This window comes from Triticum aestivum, chromosome 2A (genome assembly GCF_018294505.1).
Source record: "Triticum aestivum cultivar Chinese Spring chromosome 2A, IWGSC CS RefSeq v2.1, whole genome shotgun sequence".
Taxonomy (NCBI): Eukaryota; Viridiplantae; Streptophyta; class Magnoliopsida; order Poales; family Poaceae; genus Triticum; species Triticum aestivum.
The window spans coordinates 562,061,279-562,068,733 of record NC_057797.1 but is presented as its reverse complement, the minus strand read 5'-3'; positions in this window follow the sequence as shown (position 1 = coordinate 562,068,733).

Genomic DNA, 7,455 nt, shown 5'->3' with positions numbered 1-7,455 from the left:
GCATCGGGATCGGGCGCGACCCCGATCTAGATCGGGACGAGGGGGAGGGAGATGTGGGGGGAATGAGTGGGGGTCGTGGGAGGGGGAGTGGGGCGACCGGTAGCTAGGGTTACGGCTCCAGGGGGGTTAAGGGAGTGGGGATGGGCCGGCGCGGCATGTGGGTTGGGCCGAGGCCCAGTGGGGGGGGGGAAGGCCTTTTCTGTTTTTATTTCTTTTGTTCTATTTTTGTTTATTATTCCTTTTCTGTTTTCTGTTTTACTTTAGTTCCTCTTTTATTTTAGTTTTATAAACTATAAAAGTAGTCCCTAATGTAGTGTTAGTAATTAGCTATTGCCACATAATTTTGGGCAACAAAATAAAATAGTTTAATATTTTATTTATTGAAAAAGGTATTCAACTAATTGTTTTTGCTACTGTTTAAAACATTTTAGTGTATTTTACACTTTTATAAAAGTGTGGTTTCTCCACCATACTTACTTATGAATTATTTGGCTCACTGTGAACATTTTAGTTTTAATATTTGAAAACTTTTATTGTTTGCTTGGTTTTGAATTTGAATTCGAACCGGTTTCGAACTAACGCGAGATTAGCAGCAGTAATCGAGGTGATGTGGCATCATTAGCAGAGGTTTACTGTAGCTTAAATACCCGGGCGTCACAATTCTCCTCCACTACAAGAAATCTCGTCCCGAGATTTAGGAGCGGTTACAAGGGGGAAGGGATCTAGTTACGAAATTCTAACGACTATTCTAGGTCATAGTTGCTCTTCTCGAAGAGGTTGATCCATGACATTGATGTCTTCATTCCTCTGCTTCATGTCATCATGATGAAGTTGTCGTCCTTTCTTCGGGGAACTCCATCATACTAATGAATAGGTAAGGGGCAGCTCTACAACGATAGGATGCTATAAGGGTTAACCATCGGGGGTTATCCCATGAATGAACACAGGGGTATCTCTCGAGTTGGTCAAATGAAACACATCGAGAGCCAAGCAAGAAGGTATAGTAAGAAGTATCAAGCAGATAGGAAATCGTTCGATGCCTAATTAGAAGGTGAAAGGGTTTCAGGGCACGAGAATAAGTATTGCGCCTGATACCAGAGTAGACCACTAGGAAGGTGGCTCGCGAATTACATATCAAGTCAAGCACGAGGAATATCTTTGGCAACAGGGTGTACATGAGAGTCAAGTTTCGATCCTGGGACATGTGGGTTATGGGCCCACCATGTGGGTTAAAGACAGAAAGAGTGGTGTCATCTTGCATGGTTATGATAACCATGCAGGTCAGACCATAACCTGTCGGTTATGTCGGCAACAACGTCGGTACCAAGGACAGGGGACGAAGAGAACCATTTTCCTGCTCGTTGAACGAGGTGGACCAATAGGCAAGGTTCTCGTCCATCGGTGGTTACCAGAATGTCATCAACAAAAGCAACAGGGTCTTACTAACAGAATTGTACACGGAGGTGTTAACATAAGCAGGGAATTAATACTGCTTAGATCATAATGATCACCAGAAAGGTCAAACAAACCAATGGAAAGGAAAACGTGATCATCAGGTTAAACAGAACAATGGAAAGGAAAAATGTGTTTAAACACATTCAGTGGTATATCCTTCCCAAGGGCAAGCAGAGCATGATATCTATGACAGGATACAACATAGAAAACTCTTTAGGTACGGGAGAGAATTTTCATGACATTATCCATACAGCGGTGTTTGGATAATTGAGCAGGAAACATTTAACATTGGGCTTCAATTGTTCCTGTTCAAATTCGGAGTACCATGGACTTGCTTTGAGATAGCATTGACATGGTCATCCGGTGAAGATCAGACTTTGGAAACAAAAAGGATCCATCAGGAACAACTCATAGGATAAGTCTTATAATTTCCACACGGAAGAATGACTAACCTTGCCAAAAAGGAAACTATAACAATAGGTCCTCCGGCCAGGTGTGCTAGGCATGACATCACCTTACCGGGTCATATAAGGATCAATGTTATAACTCCTGGAAATATGTTCTAACCATCATATCTGACTGAGATTCAGATCTGATTGGTGTCAGGATAACTCAGACTCAGGATGCCCGAGAAGAAAAGATGCAACACAAATTAACGCAAGGACATCCTAAGATTCTCGGGAAATGAACCATGGAAGGAAGTTCCGAAACCAGAGTTCATCATTAAACCAATGAGAGGATGAGGAAGTGGCTGACGGACTCAGCGATAATTCAACGAGGTATCCAAAAAGATGCATCTCCTCAATTATGTGGATAAGGAGATAGCATTTGTCAGATCAAATGATATAATGAAGCATGTTTGAGAAAAACATACACAATTAAACATTGGTAGAAAGGTGCGCCCGAAATATGGGTTGGGCTGCACGACCAATGTCAGAATGGTGATTCAATAATCAATAGTCTAAGAATGAATGGCCGACCATTAACTTCAAAGCAATAGGGTTGCTAGAAAGGCAGAATCCAAACAACACCGTTCACTTGTTGGTACCCCGGTTGGAATCAACGCGAGGACCAAGAAGGAATGGTGATGATGAGAAGTATCACTATACCAAGAATTCTTAAGAGGTGGAGCAATCCTCACAACATCGTTGATATTAAAAGATGGTAATACTCCAAGGTAAAGAAGAACAAATGCTGGATAGCAGGGAACTCAAGGTATAACACCAAACATGAACAAGTTTGTGTTGAACAGAAGGCAATAAAGTGGTCAAAGATAACACAAATCATCGGGGGCAAGGATAATATTTCTCATCATGAACTCAATTGATATCCTGGAAGAGCTCATAAGGTCGATGATGACCACGACACATTTGTCGAGAGATTTCATGAAGATGTAATCAATCAGTGACGACATCAGGTCAAAGGAATGATGAAGCGGAAGGTTATTGGAACCATGGGTAGGACACAAACTTGAAATCAAGCTTGCTGTTCAAGGCGAACTGATATGACGAGGAAGATCGACGTTAGCTTAGCTCATCATTGAAAGTTGTGCTCCGGGATTAAGGACCAGGTAGCACAGTTAAAGTTTAGCATGATAGTGATATAGCCGAGCAGGCCAGGACTTACGTGATCGAGTTCAAATTCGTAAGTAATGAAGGTTACCAAGAGTTGTTTAATCGCGGTGCGATCTCGATTCAGTTATCGGTGTCTTTGAGTGTCTAATAACTCAGAGCCCATGGAAAAATGGAATCAGTGAGAATGTAGTACTTGATGAAGAACTCATAAGAAGTTATGCAGTTTCATGATAATCTCAAGATGCCAGGGGGTAATACTCGACGACATATCAGAGTAGAGGTTGTGGAGATGTATCGATCAACAAAAGTCAAGTGCTTTAACTTGTCTGAGAAATGGTATTTAAAGGAGAACATGGTCGGAACCACGCTTGCAAAGGCCAGATCCCAGATATAATATGAACTTATAGTAAGGGAATAATTAATTTAAGAGAAGCTTTAATGATAAGATCTACATCGTGTCCATGGGCATGAACACAAAGTTCAAGGTCGACTCCCACTTCTCCAATGCATAACATTTCATTCACTTCTCACATGCGAGGAATTTGTAGTGTTGAAATTTTATCTGGCAAAATACCAGAAGTGAGTGACTCGTGAAAACTTTCAAGTTCACACATATTAAGGAAGGCATAGGTTCAACCCGTCAGGGTATCGTGGAAACATATACCACAAGCTTCAATAGTAAATACCACAAGCTCGAAAGCAGAGCATGGTTGGTCAATCAGAGGATAGGATTTACCAATAGAGAAAGAACTTCCAAAGGGATTGAATATGAAGGACGCTATCGGATAAAATCCAACAAAGGATCCGGTGGTCCTCAAAGGATCTAATGTGAGCATCGGTACTCAACCAGAAGAGAAAAGAATGCAAATGCAATAGGTTATGGAATCATCTGAATAATTCGAAGCTTAAATGCAAAGGTATTATGGCTCCAAATCGAAGGATCAGAAGCAGATGCTCTGATCAAGGAGGGATAAGTTGAATAGACTTAGGGGCATAATCGACGACAATTTGATTGGTCGAGAACTAGCTCCTATTCAAAATGACGTCTGAGCCGGAAGGTTGAATTCTAGGATCTGATTGATGATTGCGAGCATTCGCAACAAATTGAATCAACGGACTCAAAATGATAATGACAAGAGATGCCAATAAGATTACGAGACTTATGGGATTAACCATAATGCAAGCAAGCAAGAATTTCAAGAGCAAGAGGATGCTCAAGATTTTTGGAAGATCGAATGGTATTTCAAAAACTTTTGTGAAACACATGAACAACTGGGAAAGAGCGGATACTCGATAAGTGCAAGGAATTATTCGTAAGGGATTTATGAGGCAAGAACTGTAAAGCAGTAAGCTCAAAGGATTCTTGGAACAACGGAGAGCGGTTCGGGGCATCTTGTATTAACAAGATCAACTTGGAATAAAATTAAGAACGACGGGTGTAAGTAATTATCCACAAGGATAAATCAATGGTAGGGAATTGCAAAAGCAATGAGCACAAAGTCTCGAGAACATCAGAGAGTATCTTCGAAATCCCTTGGTGCACCAAGCAATCATCTGGAGTGAGGGGCTCTCCGGGAGGAAGTAGTTACGAGAACCTAGAGTCAGAGTTAGTAAAATCATTTCACCCGAATAGAAGAGAGGTCAGAGTCCCAGAGTATAGGTTGAGGAATAAAAGATCCTAATACCGCCCAATGGCGACGTGGGCCCGTAAGGCACACAGCCATGTTAGTAAAAGTTTTGTAATGTCTAGACTCGACTTTGGCCAAGGAGTGTGGAAGGGGGATTTCCTACAGGCAGTCGGCTCTGATACCAACTTGTGACGCCCTCGATTTAATCGTACACTAATCATACATGCAAACGTGTACGATCAAGATCAGGGACTCACGGGAAGATATCACAACACAACTCTACAAATAAAATAAGTCATACAAGCATCATATTACAAGCCAGGGGCCTCGAGGGCTCGAATACAAGAGCTCGATCATAGACGAGTCAGTGGAAGCAACAATATCTGAGTACAAACATAAGATAAACAAGTAAGCCTTAAGAAGGCTAGCATAAACTGGGATACAGATCGAAAAAGGCGCAGGCCTCCTGCCTGGGATCCTCCTAAACTACTCCTGGTCGCCGTCAGTGGGCTGCACGTAGTAGTGGGCACCCCCAGTGTAGTAGTAGTCGTCGTCGACGGTGGCGTCTGGCTCCTGGGCTCCAACGTCTAGTCGTAGCAATCGGGTATAGGAAAGGGGAAAAGGGGGAGAAAAGCAACCGTGAGTACTCATCCAAAGTACTCGCAAGCAAGGAGCTACACTACATATGTATGCATTGGTATCAACTGGAATAAGGCTATTATATGTGGACTGGACTGCAGAAAGCCGGAATAAGAGGGGGGATAGCTAGTCCTTTCGAAGACTACGCTTCTGGCAGCCTCCGTCTTGCAGCATGTAGAAGAGAGTAGACTGAAGTCCTCCAAGCATCATCGCATAGAATAATTCTAACCGATGATCCTCCCCTCATCGCCCTGTGAGAGAGCGATCACTGGTTGTATCTGGCACTTGGAAGGGTGTGTTTTATTAAGTATCCGGTTCTAGTTGTCATAAGGTCAAGGTACAACTCCGGGTCGTCCTTTTACCGAGGGACACGGCTATTCGAATAGATCAACTTCCCTGCAGGGGTGCACCACATAACCCAACACGCTCGATCCCATTTGGCCGAACACACTTTCCTGGGTCATGCCCGGCCTCGGAAGATCAACACGTCGCAGCCCTATCTAGGCACAATAGAGAGGTCAGCACGCCGGTCTAAATCCTATGGCGCAGGGGTCTAGGCCCATCACCCTTTGTGCACCTGCACGTTGCGAACGCGGCCGGAAGCAGACCTATCCTAGAAGGCGTTCCAGTCCAATCCGGTGCACGCCGCTCAGTCACTGACGTCACGAAGGCTTCGACTGATACCACGATGTCGAGTGCCCATAACTGTCCCCGCGTAGATGGTTAGTGCGTATAGGCCAGTAGCCAGACTCAGATCAAATACCAAGATCTCGTTAAACGTGTTATCTTGAAATAACCACGAACGCCGACCAGGGCCAGGCCCACCTCTCTCCTAGGTGGTCTCAACCTGCCCTCTCGCTTCGCCACAAAGATCCACTCAGAGAGCCGTCGGGACAAACGTCCTTTCGGACCCAATCCGTGAATCACTCGCGGGTACTCCTATGAGCCGACCCGTCTTTAGTCATCATCAGTATCATATATTATGTATAAGTATATACCCGTAATCAACTCCCGAGTGATCACGACCCGATAGTATAGCATGGCAGACGGACAAGAATGTATGGCCACTGATGAGAAACTAGCATCCTAAACTAAGCATTTAGGATTGCAGGTAAGGTATCAATAGTTGTAGCAACAATGACAAGCTATGCATCAGGATAGGATTAACAGAAAGCAGTAACATGCTACACTACTCTAATGCAAGCAGTATAGAGGAGAGTAGGCGATATCTGGTGATCAAGGGGGGGGGGGCTTGCCTGGTTGCTCTGGCAAGAGAGAGGGGTCATCAACACCGTAGTCGTACTGGGTAGCAGCGGCGTCGGTCTCGGTGTCTAGCGAGAGAAGAGGGGGAAGAAACAATAAATATATTGCAAACAAATGCATGACGATGCATGACATGACAAAGCGTGATGCTAGGTGTTCCCTAACGTGGTACGAGGTGGTACCGGTGAAGGGGGGAACATCCGGGAAATTATCCCCGGTGTTTCGCATTTTTGGACAGATGAACCGGAGGGGGAAAGTTGCGTGTTTGCTATGCTAGGGATGCGTGGCGGACGAACGGGCTGCGTGTCTGGATTCGTCTCGTCGTTCTGAGCAACTTTCATGTTGAAAATAATTTAATCCGAGTTACGGATTAAAATATATGATTTTCTAAAGATTTTATTAATTTCTGGAATTTAATTAATTATTTAAATTAATTCGAAAATGGATTTATGACATCAGCATGATGTCATGCTGACGTCAGCAGTCAACGGGGGTTGACTGGTCAACCTGACCAGTGGGTCCCACTGGTCAGAGACACATGGTAATTATCCAAATTTAATTAATCTAATTAGAATTAATTATGGGTGGGCCCCACTGTCATTGACTGATTAATTAATTAATTAATTAACAGTTTAATTAGTTTAATTAGTTGATTAGTTTAATTAATCAAAATTAATTAAGTTAATTAATTCTTTAATTAATTAATTATTTTTATTTTTTTATTTATTTTATTTTTTGTAAACGTTCTGTGGGGCGTGGGGCCCCCATGTCATAGGCCCCTGGGGCCTTAGTGGGTTAGCAGGCGCTGCGGTTGCCGTGGGTGCGGGCGCTGGCCATTGCTGGCGCCCGACCCAGGAGAGGGCCGAGCGGGCGCAGAGGGGCGCCGGCGCCGGGCG